The sequence below is a fragment of the Pleurodeles waltl genome, chromosome 7 (assembly GCF_031143425.1).
Source record: "Pleurodeles waltl isolate 20211129_DDA chromosome 7, aPleWal1.hap1.20221129, whole genome shotgun sequence".
Taxonomy (NCBI): domain Eukaryota; kingdom Metazoa; phylum Chordata; class Amphibia; order Caudata; family Salamandridae; genus Pleurodeles; species Pleurodeles waltl.
This window is the reverse complement of record NC_090446.1, coordinates 1,429,405,276-1,429,425,821: the sequence shown is the minus strand read 5'-3', so window position 1 is coordinate 1,429,425,821 and position 20,546 is coordinate 1,429,405,276. Positions and strand designations below refer to the sequence as shown.

The following is a 20,546-nucleotide window of genomic DNA, read 5'->3' as shown; positions in this document are numbered from 1 at the left end:
ATATACATATATCATTTGGTTTTGAGACATATATATATCGTGCTAGCTTTGGTAAAATAGGGAAATAAATTCACTAACTTTTAATAAACTGGTGTGGTTATTCATGACTGAAAGGTCATGGTGCACCGAAATACCAACTGTCATTGATTTCTGATGTGCTATATCGATCTATTAATTGAGTATTGATTACCGATTATAATAGCTATTGAATATTGATCTGAGTGACTCGACTATTTTAGGATGAGGAGAGCCCGACTCGGTTAAAAGATTTACCGACCTCCAACGTGTCCAGGTACAGGTAATTTATAAGGGCTGGACGCGTTATCAGTACTCAGGAGATCTGTACGGATATGACACAATCGCTGATGTCATTGTCGATATTTATCCAGTATCACTGTGCCGGGGGACGGTGGGGCTGAGCCGGGGGCGTGGACTACAGCTTTTTGCGTAATGGTTTCTCTGATGCATATTACCTGTATTGTGTGCTCCACGTGACCTCTCAAGTAGAGCATTATTGTGACGTAGATACTGGCTTTTAGTTACATAGGCTGTTTTTGTAGTGCATTTTCTGTATACCTGATAATTGGAATGCGCAATAAGAAATTGCTTTCAAACGAATTGGAAAAGTTAAATTCCACCAAATAAAGATTTGCACTACTGTGACTCGTGCAGAAGTGCGACAATATGTGCGCTTTTGTGGTGTTCCTTGGTAGCAAGATGCAGCTAAAATAAGGTTGCATGCGCTTTAATGGATGAACGCCAGTCCACACCATCAAGCGCTGGGAGGGCTGGCAGGTCCTCTCTTATTTTAGCAATGTGGCAGGTCAGACAGAGGTATGAATCACTTTTTATTAACTTATGTGTGCAAACCTTGTAATTGGCACCCCTTAATGTGATCCTTTCTGTCAGCTCTGTTTGTCAATTAATTATCTAAAGTTTGTGTGTATGGGGGTTAGTTCAATTGGCTTTTAAACTTGTACAGTATTCCATAATGCCCTCTTCACATCTGGGCTTTTCTCACACTATTTTCGCACTACATTGTGGGTGCCAGTTGGAACTTATTCCTCATAATCCGCGTTTGGCCATTATATACCAAAATGATATTCCTTCCCACTTTTACGTGATTTTGACACATAAAATAAAAATCTATATTTGGATAACCTACAAAAATAGACGGCATTACCTGCTAAACTTCGTGTTTGCCTCAAGAATTACAGAATCAATTTGTAGATATAAGCGCCCCAAAGTATGATTCAACTGAGGGGACCACCAGTGCCCAGACTACATTTCTCTGCCAAAAACAAAATATTAAGGTCAAGTTATTCTCTAATCGTTGGCCATTAAAATAATGTTTTTTTTTTTCAAACTGTTCATGATATGCTTTTGTTTTTTTCTATCTATATAGTCCAAACTTTTATCTTAATACCATTTGGTCTCCAGAACTACTTTACCGTGTTCGGGAATACAATTCTTGCGCCCCTTAGCCCCCTACTGCCATCACGTGTGCGTTGTAATTAAAATATGGTGCACCATGCTGCAGGGTAGGGGGCAATAGTGTCAGAATATTTGACGTGGTTGATGTACTGTTCAGGGTTAGCGGCAAAATGTTGGGGTTAACCCTGAACAGTACACAAGTACTCGCTCTCAGCAGCCATTAAAAGTGCCCAAAAAAACATTATGCACCATTTCCCCCTCTCCCCCCAACAGGGGAACGTCCCCTTACATGCATTAAGCCTGGCGCCGGCATAATGTGGTGCAAGGGGTTACAAAGTGGCGCAATGTTTGTATTACGCCACTTTGTAAATCTAGTGCGGCGCTTTTGCCATAATATCACCACATTAGCGTAAAAAACATTACGTTAATGTGGAGATATTATGGGCTAAGGGGCTCTTAAATCTGCCCCTTAGCTCTGTATTTACCGATATTTATGTCTTATCCACATTAATATTAACATTTATCTATAATTGATTTTTGTTTCACTGACAAATCAAGTTGTATCTAGTATAGTTCCATCTTTTTAACTGATAAATATGTACTCTTACTTTGATACCTGCGTGTATTAGCACTCTAAGCAGACAAATAGACTATAGTAATACACATATGTGAAAACATTAGCATTAGAGTAGAAAAAGTGCACATATACTAAACTATTTAGAGCATTTCGTCATTTTTTATATCTCCATGTTGTCGATCCGCTGAGATATTAGCCTGGATATATGGTATGACAGCGTGGTAAGTGATGGAAAAGAACACAATTTTTCTTTATTTTTCTGAATAGGGATGCAGGCAGGGCATGCATTGTGTTCTGTCTGTGCTTATCCGTAAAATTAATAACGTAAAAAGAAAGCTATAATCAAAGTAAAGGAAGTTATTCAGAAGTGCATATCGTCTGCTGTTGTCAACCTTACAAGTAGCTCTGCTGTAATACACTTACTGATCCAAGCTTCATGCATCTCAGCACACAGAGGAGGACCCTCTGGAGTCTTGGGAAGGCATTACTTGCTGTTAAATACTTAAAGTGGTGATGTTTTTTCACAGCGCCAGCCTTATAGAACACCAGACAAATGTCTAAATGCAGTCTAGCAGACGGCTGTCAGGTTTTTCATTTCGCAGGGCCCTAGCCATTTCCTATAACTTCTAAAGATTAAGGGTTTATTTAGGAGTCTGGCGGTAACAATATTGTCAGACTTGCGGTGGTGGTCAGACTGCTGTGGAGGTCCGACCCCCACGTTACAAGGTTTGCGGGCAGACCCGCCAACTGACCACCTTCTCCGGCAGGAACCAAAATCCCGATGGGGTGACGGCGGTCTGGATTGTAATCAGCCAGGGTGGCACTGAAGTCAGCACCGCCTGGCTGATTACAAGCCCACTTTCCACAAGCCTTTTCATGGAGGTCTGACCGCCATGAAAAGGCTGGCAGACAGCCAGTGCTGCTGTCCTTGGTTTCTGCGGGTCAGCCCAGTGAAAGACTCATAATTGTGGCTCGTGGGGAGACTGCGAAAACTGTGGCATTCTCCTTGCCGTAAGTCTGGCGGTCGGGTGTTCCGACTGCCACGCTCGTAATGAGACCCTAAATCTGCAATTAACATAGGACCGCATTTTTATTTTGCTTATTTACAGTGCCTCAGGGATGGCTGTTAGTTTCCATGCACATCTTAGAAAACCACTGTAAATGGAATGAGCATATAATGATTGTCACCCATAAGCTCACTTATTTGTGATTCAAATCTCCAGCAGCGCACCACTGAAGTCAATCTTTCTAGTGGATTATGATTACTTCAGTGCAGAAAGAGGTCCTCTTCAAAATACTATTTTACTCTGTGCCGGTGTCTACAGGATACTCTGCACTAGGGACTGCTGATTTGGACCACAAAGTACCAGCTGCTGCTGGATAACTTTGATTTCTAAAGGTAATTTACAAAATCCTTGTCGACTTTTCTTCTAAGCCTTTCCACTTCTTTCTGATTTCAGGTTAAATTTACTCTCAAAATGGCGAGAAGCGTACTGGTATATACATCAGCAGCCCTTGCTCTATGTGAGTATACACACAACCCCCACAACTTACACAATGCCCCTTGACGGCACATGCCCACTTTCATAAGTCAATGTAAATGCTATGCCAGCATCTTTGCAGTTTGATGGCCTTGAGGTTTGCTTCCCTTCATCCTAAATATAAAGCTTGAGACATGTGCAACAGTAACTAAATGTCCACTTCTGCATGTTGCATGGTTCTGTTAACGTATGAATGTGTGGTGCCCAAAAGCGGGAATAGATGGAGTGCTCAAGGGTGGGTGCGGGATGGGGTACAGTAATGAACCCTGTACAGTATAACAGTCCTACCTGTAAAGGACGCTGTAATCAGATGGTGTCTATGCAAGAAATGTTATAGATGCTGCTTGTTGCACATGGCATGTTGTTGAAGACGTTTGTCTGAATAGGAGTGATGTCCTTTGTTCCATCTATACTGGGGGTGATGAGTTCCATATCATTAGAGTAAAGCATGAAAATACCTGGCTCCCGGTCCTTCCCTTTTTGCACTTCTTTGTTTCAAGATGGTAATGTCAAGTCTGCATGTATCCCCCGCCCACCTGTACCTTGCCTGTCAGGTAGCGTGGAATGTAGGAATCAGCAGTTTTGAAGGTGCCACAATAGATTTGGGCTGTGATAAAGGCTACCAGCCAAAGCCAGTTTTTTCCTTGAATTTGGTCATATTTTGCCAGTTCCTTGAGCAAATGCGCAGCTATGAGGAAGATGTATAAAGTTGACCCAGGTGCATGGCTGTGACACAGTGAGCAAGACGTTCAATCAAGCCCTATCAACAGGACAAATGCTTAAATAATGGTTCTGCTGTTGACCTGATCCTGAGAGGATGTGAGAACTGATGATGAGCAGCCTTACTTGTCTGAGCAGCATGGGTCTTAGAGAGGAGGCTGCAGTAAGGATTCAATCTGGTGGGCTTAGCATTCTCTCGAAGTTGAAATGAGAATTCACAGAGACTCAACACTGTGAGACATTTTTTATATTAAAGTTTGTTAATTACTATTGTGAATGAGGGTGAATTCCATTTTCTAGTATGTAGCCTCAAAAAGGCCTTTGATTTGGAGGCTTAAGTGGTTGAAAAGTAGTTCTTCTTGTGATCAACATATGAGAACTCCATGTCATCCATATACAGGTAATTTTTATTTTATTACTCGCCAAAAGTATGCCAAGAGGTTTCCTGTATAGATCAGGCAAGGTGGCAGGCATCCCTGGCTGGTCATATGGATTCACACGGTGCTCTTTTTTCAGGGAACAAAGGAAGGTATGATGGTACGAGGAATGAGGTAGATGAATGCATTTGTTTTACAAGGCTACTCTAGCAGCCTATATTAATTGGCATCTTCAAGTAGAACCTGTAGGACATTTTTGCTGCAAATGAATGCTAGCGGTTTGGACAGTGGATACTGCCAAGGTCTTCCTACCCTGCGCCCAGGATGGAGTGGATAGCAACCTAAACATGGAGGTTGTTGAGCATGGGTCTTGATTTGAGTCACACCAAAGTGCATTAGTCATGAACGTCTTCCTTAAAAATATATACTGGTATTAAAATTCTCTCCTCCCTTTTCAAGCTCAGCAATAATATATTCTAAAGGACTAGGAGGCAGCCCTTCCAGTGCCCCACTTAGCTACAGAGTATCTGTGGAAAAGACTTAGTATTAGTACGAAGCATCTATTTGAACAAAAAGCATAAACATCTGAGTTGGCAAAAGCCGTACCAGCCACTTCATGAAAATACCACTCATTACTTTCAATGGAACCTCCAACTTCACAATTCAGGCTTTCTATAGCTGTAACGGAGGAATGGCTCAACTACTCAATGTCACCATTTCATATCATAATATCCCAATAGGAGGGTCTCAATGGAACAGAACAGCATTTTATTACAGTCTTTCTCTTGGACGTTTCAAAAAAGAGTAAACAATGTAATTCAAGCAAAGCTGGCAGAATCCACTGCAGGGAGGTCTAGACTGGTTCGCCATCTCACCCACATGACCCTTTAAGGAGGCTAGGCGTAGCCACTCATACAGATGCAGGGGAAATAGTTCTTAGTTTGGAGTCGGCTCATCCATCTTCGTGCATCTGGTAAACCTTTTATTACTGGTTTGCACTCTGCAGCTCCGCCTGCTTGTGAATTCTGACTATTCTTCTCCAACACAGAATACTAATGTCAGTGTAATTCTAGTTTACCTTATAATGAACAGTTGTATGTAAGTATTTTGTAGTTATTCCGACCACCTGAAATAACATCGTTTGCAATGTGCTCTAAAATTTCAAATTAAGTGTTTCAAAGAGTGTGAAGAACGAGAAAATTGAAGCTGTTCATCTTGAGAAAAGTACTGCTCTTGAAGGAGAGTGGAGTTCGGACAAACTCCGGTGATGCTTATGCGGTTGTAATCCATGGAATCGTTTCTGCTGCGGCGGTGTAAGGAATGCCCTTCAACACGAAACGTCGAACTAAGCAGACTTCAGAATGAGCATGGCTCAGGCGCACAAACCATTGCTATTGGGAATTGAGGATTTTCATGGTAAGCGTTTTTATATAACGAAGATACACAAGCATTTGCAATGCAAGGGGTCTCGCGTTTACTCGAGTGAAATCTATTAGCGTTGTAAATTCTTAACCGGACTTTTCTTGCCACATAAATTGAAAAGTGAAATAGTTTTACATAAGCGAGCCGACGGCCGCCATGAACGCAAAGCAAACGCGCAAAAGGAAACAGAAGTTCGATTGCAATGAAACGTACTGGCAAAACTGCAATTATCCATGTGACCAGCAAAAGTGGTATTATCCGTGTAACTGGCAAAAGTGCAAATATTCATGTAACAGGGTCGAAGACATGCAAAGCGCTCAACTACTGCCCAGCTAGATTGCGCTGCCTACAAAATAAAAATAAAATAGTACAGAAACCATATGGAAAACATTGAGCCTCTTATGTTTTCAGTAGTTGGCCGTTGCACTTGACGCGGGCTAAACACCAGAAAATGCATGACATATGCATGCTTTTCACTAATTAAATCAAGCTTATTTTATGGATCAAATCTGTTTATTGGTATTTTAGAATACAAATAACATCTTACACAGCCATGCGCCCACAACCACTCGGGCCGGCGGCGTTTCACATCCAGAATCAACAAGCCCCAGGCAGAGGCTCCAATGAAAGGGCTATACAGCCTCAACTAAGTTAAGCTCTTCCATCTCACCCAACGGGCCTCAACTTACGCAGGACCCCGCTAGTGCTGAAGCCCCATCTAAAAATAGAGAAACAAAAAGGCACAGAAAGGCTCAACTAATCATAACAAAAGAAAAATGTAACAAACCCCTCACAGCAATGCTCAGCGAGACCCCCCCCACGCATCCCGAGCCCCCCAGCCCAGACCCCATCTGCCCCCCACTCCGGGGCCCCCCTCCAGCTCCTTTCTAGTCATCTCCCAGTGACCTCAACACCCTCAAATAGACAGGGCATGTGAGCTCATTAAATTCAGCAGATAGAATCTGGATGAAAGGTTTCCATAGCTCGGCTATGACATCCGCTCGCTGACAAGCCACCAGAGTTAATTTCTCCATGGCCAAAAAATACCAAAGCTTATACAGCCAGGAAGTATAGCTCGGGACCCCATCCGTACCCCACAAACCCAGAATCACCTGATGCGCTGCGTTGAGGGCAAGGGCAATCTGCTGACCCCGCAAAGAATGAAGGGGGAAGGTGAGAGTGTTGGATAGACCCAGAATAGTATATGCCGGGAGCCTAGGAACCTCTGTAGAGAACACTCTGTCAATCTCGTCTAGAATACCATTCCAATATCTCGTCAGCTTCGGGCAATGCCACAACAAGTGGATGAGCGAACCCGGATTTGCACACCCCCTCCAACAAAGCCCAGACTTCGTAGAGTTCCATGCATGAATCCTCGCTGGGATATAGTACCAGGAAGTAGCAATCTTATAACCCTTCTCCATCTCTTCACGTGCAAGCGCTGGAGGCCCTCCGAGCTCAATCCAGGCGTGTAGGAAGTTGGCTCTGTATGTACTATTTTAAAGTAAGAAATAGCATGCACAGAGTCCAAAGGTACCCCTTAGAGGTAAGATAGTGGCAAAAAGACATAATTCTAATGCTCTATTTTGTGGTAGTGTGGTCGTGCAGTAGGCTTATCAGAGGGTAGTGTTAAGCATTTGTTGTACACACACAGGCAATAAATGAAGAACACACACTCAAAGACAATTCCAGGCCAATAGGTTTTTATATAAAAAAATATATTTTATTTTAAGAACCACAGGTTCAAGATTTACAAACAATACTTTAAATGAAAGGTATTTCACTCAGGTATCTTAGGAACTTTGAATTATCACAATAGCATGTACAGTTGTGGCAAAAATGGCAATAAGCTATTTCAAAAGTGGACACAGTGCAAAAATCAACAGTTTCTGGGGGAGGTAAGTAAATGTTAAGTTCACAGGTAAGTACAACACTTACAGGGTTCAAAGTTGGGTCCAAGGTAGCCCACCATTGGGGGTTCAAGGCAACCCCAAATTTACCACACCAGCAGCTCAGGGCCGGTCAGGTGCAGAGGTCAGAGTGGTGCCCAAAATGCATAGGCTTCAATGGAAATAAGGGTTCCCCGGTTCCAGTCTGCCTGGAGGTAAGTACCCGTGACTTCGGAGGGCAGACCAGGGGGGTTTTGTAGGGCACCAGGGGGGACACAAGTAGGCACAGAAAGTACACCCTCAGAGGCACAGGGATGGCCGGGTGCAGAGTGCAAACAGGCGTCGGGTTTTCAATAGGACTCAACCTGGGGGTCTCTTCAACGATGCAGGGAGGCACGGGGGGGCTCCTCTGGGTAGCCACCACCTGGGCTAGGCAGAGGGTAGCCTGGGGGTCGCTCCTGCACTGGAGTTTGGTTCCTTCAGGTGCTGGGGGCTGCGGGTGCAGTGTGGTTTCCAGGCATCGCGTTCCTTGAAGCAGGCAGTCGCGGTCGGGGGGAGCCTCTGGATTTCCTCTGCAGGCGTCGCAGTGGGGGGTTTGGGGGTTCTACTCTGGCTACTCACGGGCTCGCAGTCGCTGGGGAGTCCTCCCTGTAGTGTTAGTTTTCCGCTGGTCGAGCCGGGGGTGTCGGGTGCAGAGTGGAAAGTCTCACGCTTTCGGCGGGAAACGTGTGGTCTTTAAAAGTTGCTTCTTTGTTGCAAAGTTTCAGTTTTGTTGAACAGGGCCGCGGTTCTCGGGAGCTTCGTGGTTTTTTTTGATACAGGGCAGTCCTCTGAGGCTTCAGAGGTCGCTGGTCCCTGTTGGATGCGTCGCTGTTGCAGTTTTTCTTGAAGTGGGGAGACAGGCCGGTAGGGCTGGGGCCAAAGCAGTCGTCGTCTCCGTCTTTTTCCTTCTTCGCCTTCAGGTTGCAGGAATCTATCTTCCTCGCTTCTGGAAGCCCCTAAATACTCAATTTAGGGGGGTGTTTATGTCTGGGGGGTTAGTAGCTAACGGCTACTGGCCCTGAGGGTGGCTACACCTTCTTTGTGCCTCCTCCCTGTGAGGAGGGGGGCACATCCCTAATCCTATTGGGGAATCCTCCATCAGCAAGATGGAGGATTTCTAAAAGTAAGAGTCACCTCAGCTCAGGACACCTTAGGGGCTGTCCTGACTGGGAGTGACTCCTCCATGTTTTGCTCATTATCTCCTCCAGCCTTGCTGCAAAAAAGTGGGGGCAGTGGCCGGAGGGGCGGGCATCTCCACTAGTTGGGATGCCCTGTCGCGCTGTATCAAAGGGGGTGAGCCTTTGAGGCTCACCGCCAGGTGTTACAGTTCCTGCAGGGGGAGGTGAGAAGCACCTCCACCCTGTACAGGCTTTGTTCCTGGCCACAGAGTGACAAAGGCACTCTCCCCATTTGGCCAGCAACATGTCTGGTGTGTGGCAGGCTGGCAAAAACTAGTCAGCCCACACTGGAGTCAGGTATGTTTTCAGGGGGCATCTCTAAGATGGCCTCTGGGTGTATTTTTACAATAAAGTGCACACTGGCATCAGTGTGCATTTATTGTGCTGAGAAGTTTGATACCAAACTTCACAGTTTTCAATGTAGCCATTATGGTGCTGTGGAGTTTGTGTTTGACAAACTCCCAGACGATATACTCTTATGGCTACCCTGCACTTACAATGTCGAAGGTTTTGCTTAGACACTGTAGGGGCATAGTGCTCATGCACCTATGCCCTCACCTGTGGTATAGTGCACCCTGCCTTAGGGCTGTAAGGCCTGCTACAGGGGTGACTTATCTATGCCATAGGCAGTGTGAGGTTGGCATGGCACCCTGAGGGGAGTGCCATGTCGACTTAGTCATTTTCTCCGCACCAGCAAACACAAGCTGGCAAGCAGTGTGCATGTGCTGAGTGTGGGGTCCCCAGGGTGGCATAAGACATGCTGCAGCCCTTAGAAACCTTCCCTGGCATCATGGCCCTTGGTACCAGGGGTACCAGTTACAAGGGACTTACCTGGGTGCCAGGGTTGTGCCAATTGTGGAGACAAAGGTACAGTTTAGGGAAAGAACACTGGTACAGGGTCCCAGTACACTTTCAAATCATAACTTAGCATCAGCAAAGGCAAAAAGTCAGTGGGTAACTATGCCAAGGAGGCATTTCCTTACACTTACTTTTTTTGCTTACACCTTGCAAGTATATTCATAATCAAATCTGCATTCAATATTAATTATAAACATCTTTACAAAAAAAAGGACAGACTTACAAAAAAAGTGGCACAGTGTTCCTAATGCACCTCTTTTCTTGCGTCCCCCTACCGCCACCTAACAACACCATAGTTGTGCCATATTTATAACACGGTGCACCATGGTGGTCATTAGCACAATAGCGTCAACATTTTTTACACTATTTTGGCGCTTTGCTGCACTAGCCGCAACAATTTTGAAAGCTAGTGCAGCAAATCATAGGGCGGCCAATAGGTTACTATGGGTGGATCATTTTAATGCCTGCCTTTGACAGGCATTAAAAACATTGGAAAAAATGGCATGGTGAAATGTTTTAAATTTCACTGCACCATTTTTTCAGGCCTGCCAACGTCGGAACTCCCCTCTTGCATACATTAATCCTGACGCAGGCACATTGTGGCGCAAGGGGTCACAAAGTGGCACATTGCACCACTTTGTAAGTCTAGCACAGGCAAAAGGCCACGGCAGTGCTGCCTTACCATAAAAAAAGAAAAATGATGCTAGGACATGCAAAGTGGTGTAAGGGCCTTATAAATATGCCCCAAAATGTAGAATAGAATGACTGTTTTCATACACAATGCTTAACTTACCTGATGGCCTCAACTACATTGATTGGCTCCCATCAATCAACAATCAATTAATCAGTAGATTTCTATAGCGCAGCTAATCACCCAGAGGGTATCCATGTGCTTGTGAGGCCTAGGGGGCTCAGTCAATCAGCCAGATCTTGAGTGCCCTTCAGAGTTCTGAAAGAGAGGCGGAGGTTTGTGGATGAGGGGGATGTCATTCCATGTCTTCACCGCAATGTATAAGAAAAAGCATCCTCCTCTTCTGCTTCAGTGGATTAAGGAGTCTGTGGGAGTGAGAGGGATGTGGAACATAGCTGTTTGGAAAGTTGGTGGAAGTTGAGACTGTGGTGGATGTAGATGGGCCCCTGGTAGTGTAGTGCCTTGTACGCATGGATCATTGGTTTAAAATGGCATATCTTCAGTATGGGGAGCCAATAGAGTTTTCTGAGGTGGGGGGGGGGTGATGTGGGTTTTTCAAGGAAGGCTGAAGATGTCTCGATGCCGCACTCTGTATAGTCTGAAGTTTCTGTAGGAGGTGTGTGGTGATCCCTGTGTAGAGAGTGCTGCCATAGAACAGTTGGCAGGTGATTAGAGCCTGTGTGGCTTTGCATCTTGTGTCCTGTGAGAGCCATTTGAAGGGTTTACATAGCATGCTCAGTGTTAAGAAACAGGTGGAGAAGACTGCGTTGATCTGGGACTACATAGCCAGCTTGCTGCCCAAGATGATGCTGAGGTTTCTGGCATGGTTGGTAGGTGCAGGTGCTGGTCCAAGTTCTGAGGGCCACCAGGAGTCGCTCCAGGGAGAGGTGTTGTTGCAGAGATCAGTATTTCTATTTTGTCTGTGTTGAGCTTCAGGTGGGTGTCCTTCATTCAATTGTCAATCTTATTCTGTGCTGACTGCATGTGATACACACAGTCAGGATATTCCTGAGAGCTGGAGGGCAACAAATATCCTTGCAGATGCAAAGAAGTTCTGTTATGCTATGGTTGGTACTTGGACACCAGACAAAAATCAAGAACCTGAACCAAAGAAATCCATGATTTACATATGCATTTCTAAGATAACTTGGTTTTGCCAGCACTTTAGGCAGAGAGGTGATTACCTGTACTAAAAAAGAACTACAAGGAGGCTAAGTTACTCAACCTACCAAAAAGGTTTTGTGCTCAAACAAGAATCAATGTATACAATACAAATCTGTCTCTGTGATGTTGAGGAATCTGGTCACTAACTACCATTTTTGATTTCTTTCCTAAAAATCAGATTTAGAAAGAGGACCAGCTACAGAAAAATGCCATTGGGAACAGTGAAATAACCTCTAACAGTAAAATAGATACAACCCCTGGGAAGCCACAAGGGAAATACCAACCATTGGTCCTGAGGGCCCCGGTTACTAGCCCTCTTATTTCTCCAGCCCTTGGGTGAAATTCTGTTGTGAGATTACAAATAATGATTCCCCCTGCATCCAGGTGAAAATAAGGAGGCTGGTATAGGCTCATCAGAAAACAGTAGTCACCAATGTCCGCAAAATTTACTGCAAAGTCATTTGAACTGCTGTGGAGATAAGTCTTAATTTGATCCATTCTTTATTCCAATATTAGTTTTGACAGAGTAGGGAGATAGAAGTTCCTCACAGATATTCCCTGAAGGTATGGAACAACAGTGACAATGCATAGCAGATTTAGGTCCTGAGTTATACTTTTTGTTGCAAAACTGCACTAACGCAGTTTGCACCAAAAAGTTTAGCACCGGCTTGCACCAGCCGGGCACCATATTTATGGAATGGTGCAAGCCGGTGCAAAGGGTAGGCTAGTGTAAAAATAAATGACGTTAGTGGGGGGGGGCTGGCGGTATGGAAGAAGGGGGTTTTGCACCAAAAAATGACATTAGGCAAATCAGAGTAAAAAAAAAAAAAGACTCTAACCTAGAGTCATTTTCTGACCTGAACCCATCCATTCCACATGACTCCTGTCTTAGGCCACCCCAATGGCCAGCACAGTGGACCAGGGTACCCTGGGCATGGCCATTGCACCCAGTGCCTTGTAGGGGTGCCTATTCCAGGGCCTCCAATGACACTTTAAAAAAGAAAATAAAATACTTACCTGTACTTACCTGGGATGGGGTCCCCCATCCTCCGCTGTCCCTCTGGTGTGGGTGGGAGTGTCCCTTGGTCCTGGGGAGGGCACCTGTTGGATTATTCCATGGTGTTCCACCATGGAAATAGGCCCACAGGTCCCCCAAAGCCTGCCCTGACCCAGGCATTAAAAAATGGTGGACTCCTCCTCGCTCCTGTGCATGATTTTAGCACAGGGTGATAAATATGGCGCTAAGGCCATAGAGTGATTTATTGCACAGAAACACCTACTTTGCATCTCATTGACGCAAAGCAGGTTTCCACATCCAAAAAATTACTTTAACTCCATAAACTTGGCGCCAGACGGGTCTAGCACAAAAGTATAAATACAGAGGCCCTCATTCTGACCCTGGCGGTTTGAAACCGCCAGGGCAGAGGGCAGCGGAAGCACCGCCAACAGGCTGGCGGTGCTTCCTGGGCAATTCTGACCGCGGCGGTAAAGCCGCGGTCAGAAAAGGGGAACCGGCGGTTTCCCGCCGGTTTTCCCCTGGCCCAGGGAATCCTCCATGGCGGCGCTGCATGCAGCGCCGCCATGGGGATTCCGAACCCCTTCCCGCCAGCCTGTTCCTGGCGGTGAGCTGGCGGGAACGGGTGTCGTGGGGCCCCTGGGGGCCCCTGCACTGCCCATGCCACTGGCATGGGCAGTGCAGGGGCCCCCTAACAGGGCCCCATAAAGATTTTCAGTGTCTGCTTTGCAGACACTGAAAATCGCGACGGGTGCCACTGCACCCGTCGCACCCCAGCAACTCCGCCGGCTCCATTCGGAGCCGGCTTCATCGTTGCTGGGTCTTTCCCGCTGGGCCGGCGGGCGGCCTTTTGGCAGTCGCCCGCCAGCCCAGCGGGAAAGTCGGAATTACCCTCGCGGTCATGTGACCGCGGAGCGGTCTTCCGACGGGGGAACTTTGGCGGGCGGCCTCCGCCGCCCGCCAAAGTCTGAATGACCCCCAGAGTTTGTTTTGCACCGAATTTGTGTAAAAAAAAATGACACAAATTTGGTGCAAAACAAGTATAAATATACCCCTTAGACTCCCATTTTGAGGGCCATACAAAAACAGGTGCCCACCTGCAAATTGCATAACCATAGGGAAAGATATTTAACGTTTGATGATTGCCATCCCTTTCCTAGATTGTGGGTCATAGGTAACTGGGGATAATGCAACAATGATGTGAATTATCTTACTAACAGATGTGTAAGTGCAATATTTGGGCTATTTGCCTGCATAATTTGTGCTGAGTTTAACATGATGAAAATCATGCGGGTAAACACCAAAAGGGACAGAATGTTATAATTTTAAATATGGATTGTTCCCAGGCCCATCCTGTTACTTCTGAAAGGTGGGTAGAATCTATTTCCAGAACTAGTTGGGGAAGGTTTGGCAGGGTCAGATCCTCATTTCATTAACACTGCCCGTTTGGTGATTATAAGCACTAACATTGGGAATGGTATCCAGCCAAATTTGAATACTTCAGAGTGGGGTACTCTGGGCTAGTTTGCACTAAGACAAACGGGAACTGCTGAAAAAGTTGACAATCTCACCTTTTGAAATTATTGGTGAATTGAATCAGGAAATGTCACCTATCAGTAGCTGCAGTGTAAGGAAGACTGATTTATTGCCACCAGCCTTTCAGCACAAAATTGCACCTGGTAAAGAAAAATAGCAAAACGCATGACTGGACCAACCTGAAGAGAAGACTGAGGTGTACGTGCTCTGTTTTTGTACTTATGGAATAGACATTTTCTCCCAGTGTCAGTTGGCTGGGCTCAGGAGTCTTGAATTATGCTTTCCCATGAGTGGAAGAACTTGCTGCCCAGTTAGTAATGGACACCTCTGGACACAGTTGAAGCCCATGATGAAGTGATATCTTGTCACTAAAAGCCTCTTCGGAAAGTCTGGGAGCTTATGGTCTGACTTAAAGGAAATTTTCATGCCACCTGCACAAAGTTTCAGCTTAGTTATTTAGATATCGAGAAGACCAAGACAAAATGCTAAGGCTGTGCAGATATGGTACAAGCTTATTGGACCAGAATTCCAGGTCACCATATCAAAGATTTTTGCTGGGCTGAAAAAGGCTTTAGCTGGAACTCGCTGTAATGGTATCAGCCTCAATGGTGCACAGCATTCAAGCCTTCCTAGTGGATCAATTGAAGCTTCAAAAATACTGATTCTGTCCAAATGTAAAACCTAGGAACAGACAAATGTGGCTGTTGGATGTTTTTGGTTATGCAGGGTCATCCCCAATCTTTTTGCCTCCTGCCTCCTATTTTTGTCTGACCTGTTGCTCTTGCTTTTAAACTCTGAGCACCTTACCACTGCTTACTAGTGCTAAAGTGCATATGCTCTCTGCGTAAATTGTATGGTTGATTGGTTTATCCATGATTGGAATATTTGGTTTACTAGTAAGTCCCTAGTAAGGTGCACTAGAGGTGCCAGGGCTTGTAAATCAAATGCTACTAGTGGGCCAGCTGTACTGGTTGTGCCACTCACATAAGTAGTTCTGTAATCATGTCTCAGACCTGCCATTGCAGTTTCTGTGTGTGCAGTTTTAACTGTAAATTCGACTTGGCAAGTGTACCCACTTGCCAGGCCTAAACCTTTCCTTTTCTTACAAGTTAGAAACCCCTAAGGTAGGCCCTAGGTAGCCCCAAGGGCAGGGTGCAGTGTATGGTTAAGGTAGGACATATAGTAATGTGTTTAATATGTCCTGACAGTGAAATATTGCTAAATTCGTTTGTCACTGTTGCAAGGCCTGTCCCTCTCATAGGTTAACATGGGGGCTACCTTTAAATTTGTGTAGAGTCCCTTTGGGAGCGGATGGACATGTGGAGTTTGGGGTCTCTGAGCTCACAATTTAAAAATACATCGTTTAGTAAAGTTGAGTTTAAGATTGTGTGTTTGAAAATGCCACTTTTAGAAAGTGAGCATTTTCTTGCTTATACCATTGTTGTGACTCTGCCTGTTTGTGGATTCCCTGTTTGGGTCAGTTTGACAGTTGGGCTGGTTGCACCTCACACTAGACAGTGACACAAAGGGAGCTGGGGTGTAGCCTGCATATCCTGATGGGCCATCTCTGCTAGGAGGGAGGGGAGGAGTGGTCACTCACACCTGAAAGGGCTGTGTCTGTCCTCACACAATGCAGTCTCCAACCCCCTGGTGAGTGTCTGGGGCCTGACCTGGGAAAGGCAGTATTTCTCATTCAAAAGAGACTTTACTTTGAAGTAGGCCTACTTCAAAGGAGAAATTGGGTATAAGAAGGGCACCCAAAACCCCAGACTTCGGAAACACTTCTGGAAACCAAGAGGAACCTCTGCCTGGAGAAGAGCTGAAGAGCTGAGGAAGAAGAGCTGCCCTGCCTGTGACTGTGCTTTGTGGAGCTATCCTGCGGTTGCTGCTTCTGCCAGAGTAAGAGGGCAAAGACTGGAATATGTGTGCCTTCCATCTTGAGAAGAAATCTCCAAGGGCTTGATTTAGAGCTGCCTCCTGTTGTTTGAAGTCTCAGGGATAGCAAAGACTTCTCTCTGCCAGCACCTGGAGTCTCTGGAGAGACTCCTACTCTGCCCTGTGGTGCCCATCCAGTTCTTGGGACCCTGAGAGGAGAAGCTGGCAGCCTAAAGACAAGGAAATCCATGCACAGAGTGTTGTGTGGGGAAAAGATCAACGCAACTCCGATCTGCGGCTGAAGAAACGACTGCTGCCGGCTCCGCAGCTGAGAATCAATGCTTTCAGGAAACATGACTGAAAAATCGACGCATGGAGCAGGAGAAATGACACGCAGAATCGCTGACGGAGGCTGAGAGATCACAACCCGTGCTGCAGGGTTTTCAGATCATCGTGCGGCTGGATTTCTGGCTCAAGTACTGCTGGGCATGGAAAAACAACGCAAGGCCTGCCTGGATCCAAGTGTGCTGACCGGATTGATGCATCGCTGTCCTGTGGAGAGAAGAAACAACGCTTCCGACCCGGTGAAAGGAGAAACAACGCAACTTCCAGCTCGTGAGTGGAATCAACGCATCGCAAGCCCTTTTTGATGCGCACTCGCCCGTGTGGGGTTATTCTTGACGCACTCAAGGTACTTTTTCACACTGACATCGTTAGTGTGTGTTTAAAACTACTTAAAAGACTCTTTTTGATTTTTAATTGATAACTTGACGTGTGTATTGTGGATTTTTTTTGTTGTGGTCTTGTTTTGTTTAGATAAATATTTCATATTTTTCTAAACCTGTGTTGTGTCATTTTGTAGTGTTTTCATTAAGTTACTGTGTGTGTTGGTACAAATACTTTACACCTAGCACTCAGAAGTTAAGCCTACTGCTCTGCCAAGCTACCAAGGGGGTACGCAGGGGTTAGCTGAGGGTGATTCTCTTTTACCCTGACTAGAGTGAGGGTCCTTGCTTGAACAGGGGGTAACCTGACTGTCAACTAAAGACCCCATTTCTAACAGTGGCAAAGTGAACTCAGTGACTACAGTTTCCACTTTTTTCCCTCCCAGAAACTTTGGTGCCATAACTAAGTATTTCAGTGGCAGGGGCACTATAACTGATAGGGTTCACTTTTCCTGTTTGTGCCATGCTGCAACTTTGAATAGGTGTACCATAAACTAACAGGGAAAGTGTGCCCTAATATGAAGAATGCACTGTCCTCAGTGCAGTGCAGCCACAAACTTATGCTGCCCTGGGGGTAGCACAATCAAGTGAAATGCAGAGCTGCTGCTTCAATTTCACTGTGTGTTTCACTGTGCAGGCGGAAAACCATCTGTGTTTTTAAGTGGGATTAGAGATCTCCTTGTAGGCAAGCGCAGGGGATGTCTGGGTGGCCTGTAGGACCCCATTCCTCCCCAACCGAGGGCTGCCATGAGGGGAGACTGACAGTGCACCACTTTTTTGTGACAAACTTTCATTGTGCCTCCTGACGGCTTCTTCATCTTTGCACCCACTTACATAATGCGAGTTGGGTGCAGAGATAAAGAAATTGCCTCATTTGTATGGGGCTATTTCCCCATGCAAATGAGTAAACTCCTTCTTGAGATAGCACTGGTGCTACATGTGTCCCACGCGCTATCTGTATTACAGAAGCAGATGCACAAGATTCTGATGCCTCTTCTTCACCCCAAATAACCCCAGGGGAACACAAAGTGGCAGTACATGCCTGTTGCACCCACAGGGCACTTTCTATAACGTACTGATGTACCTCTTGCAATGTCAAATAAATGTTTACATGTTGCTGCTTACCAAAGCACAATTGTGTGCATAAGGCAGGTCTGCTAAGCAGTTGAAGATTTTTTTTTTCATCCGCTAGAAAGCTATTATTGTTTTGTCCGAACCCATGGTATGTGTACATTACACAGCTCACAGGCTTAGGAAAAACAAGCTCATGTAATATTTTTGAAAATATAACCAATGCAAATCTGCTTTGTCTTAACATGTCTAAGCTGTGCAGCTGTAGTTTTTTATTTATTGTTAGTAATGGTTTAGTGGTTAATTTAAATTATATAAACATTATAAAAATTTTTACAAAACAATGTAAATTTTGCATTGAACCAATGTATATTCACTAATGTGCTCAAATTGAGTATCAAAGCCAAACAAAGCTTTACCATAATCATGGGATCTGCCATGATGTTATCATCTAAATTGGAACCAAAGGTTAGGGCATGAGTCTGCCTAACATATTTAAAATCCATTAAGATATCTGTTTGACATTTAACCCAAGCATATTCTACTGACTCTCACTTTAGGGATCTCTACTACACTCCAGTTCACTCACATGTTTTGAGATGACCCAGACAAATTTGAAGAAACTGAAGACGCAATTTATGATTGAGTGGAGTCCCCACATTGGCTGCTAGTCCATCTCTGTTTTATGAAAGAATGTAGAGTATTGGTTAAATTCAATGCATTACAGAACTGTGATCTCCTTTAGCAATGACATTTTTTATTTCTCTTACCAACTAATGGGTAGGTGTCGTTGAGTAACCAAATACTTTCTCACTGTTGAATACTGTTACCCAGTCATGGGAGAGAACTACATATCAGATTTTAGTGGAAGCCTTGTTCAAAATCTCAGTATATGCAGCTCAGAAGTTTTTTTATTTCCCTCCCTAATTACTGCCAGGATAAACATCAGGGCTTGCACCACTGATAAGCACCATATCAAGTACAGAGTCTGCTCCAATCCAATCACTTCTATTTGTCTAAGTCGAATTTGGGAAAAACAAACGGCTAAAAAGGGATGAAGAACATTCACGTTGAGAAGATTCAAGGATGACTTATTACCTACTTAACCCTACATTATCTCAGTCCTTACAGATTGAGATGATCCGACCTCCCTCAGGCAACACATGACCTAGCAAAAACAAAAGAAATACATATCTCCCTCTCCACGCCTCCTTCCGGGCTCCACCCCTGTTATTGGAGCCAAAGTTGAAGAAGGACCCTAATGCATCCTGTTTTTTCTATCTTCTCAGACTGTACCAAGGAGAATTAGCAAGGCCACATTTCTTCTTGCCTAGTATGGGTTTAATTCCTGAATGGAAGGCACTGTGCTGTTTTCAGTAATGGGCTCTCTAGCACCAGATTGACCATTCTATTTAAGACAAGTACTTGACCCAAATATTTCAGAAAGTGGGGCTCACCTAGAAAGTGGGACCAGATTCATATATTCAGCATCAGAATACGTGGTAGCTTGGATTTCTGCTCCTTGTCTGGGGGTAGGGTTGGGGGGGGGATCAGATTGAAGGTTGAAAGCAGGGAGCGTAGCAGCCTTCCACTAGGTGAAATCAGATGACTATTGTTGCATATTATGCCATGTTCTCAGGTCCTGTCTGCACCACAGCTCGTCCTCACATGTTGGTATGTAAGTGGAACCATTACTGTGGAAGAAAGTTGCGATGTAGGTGTCATGCACATTAGCAGCTGGGTGAACCTTGGCTTTATTTAAGAAACTACAAGATCAATCTCTTTTATGGAAAAAGAGGGGAGACTTTTTAAAAAACAATTTAGGGCCTTTAGTTAATCATGAACTTCTTCACTTAACTGATAATCAGATTGATGAGTGTTCTTGAAGTCTCACGAAACTTCAAATTGCAAGTTGAATGAACTTCAATTTCAGGAGGAGTCTGCATGTAGGGCATCTGAGTTCTCATAAAGTTATGTGAGGCTAGGGATTCAGTATTTAGTTTCTTTTCATCATCAGGTTTTCATGGTATGTTATGGTGAGACCATTTAGCCACCCTTTTTGTATTCTCTTTGCTTTTGCAGGCCCATTTCAGGTCCTGGAAGAGTTGCTAAGAACTTGTTTTTGCACCCTGTTTGTGTTCAGTGCTGTTAGACCTGGCATCCTTCTAGCGACCTCATTTCTAACAAGTGCTTCTCAGGGGTAGCTGCTACTAAGGAAAAGTGGTGGGGCAGTGCGGGGGGACAATAATTAAAAAGCAGAAAAGAAAATTACCTCCACCTAAGTGCTCTTCAGCTCCTGATGCACAGACTCCAGGACTTCCCTTTGCCAATCCAGACCCTACTCTCATGCTGGTCTTACTCTGCATCAGAGAAGAACCAAGATTGCCCCGGGCTGGTTGCATTTATGCTCCAACAGGGACTGGAAGCCTGT

General features: G+C 45.0%; 1 long non-coding RNA gene across 1 annotated transcript in view; it reads left to right on the top strand.

Annotated features, from left to right (window-relative positions):
* The first annotated feature begins 3,467 nt into the window (after positions 1-3,467).
* The window catches only part of LOC138247426 (uncharacterized), a 35,765-nt gene continuing 18,686 nt past the window's right edge, over positions 3,468-20,546 (top strand). The window contains exon 1 of the long non-coding RNA XR_011194501.1: positions 3,468-3,535. This is a non-coding gene — a long non-coding RNA (uncharacterized lncRNA). The remainder of the gene's footprint in view (positions 3,536-20,546) is intronic.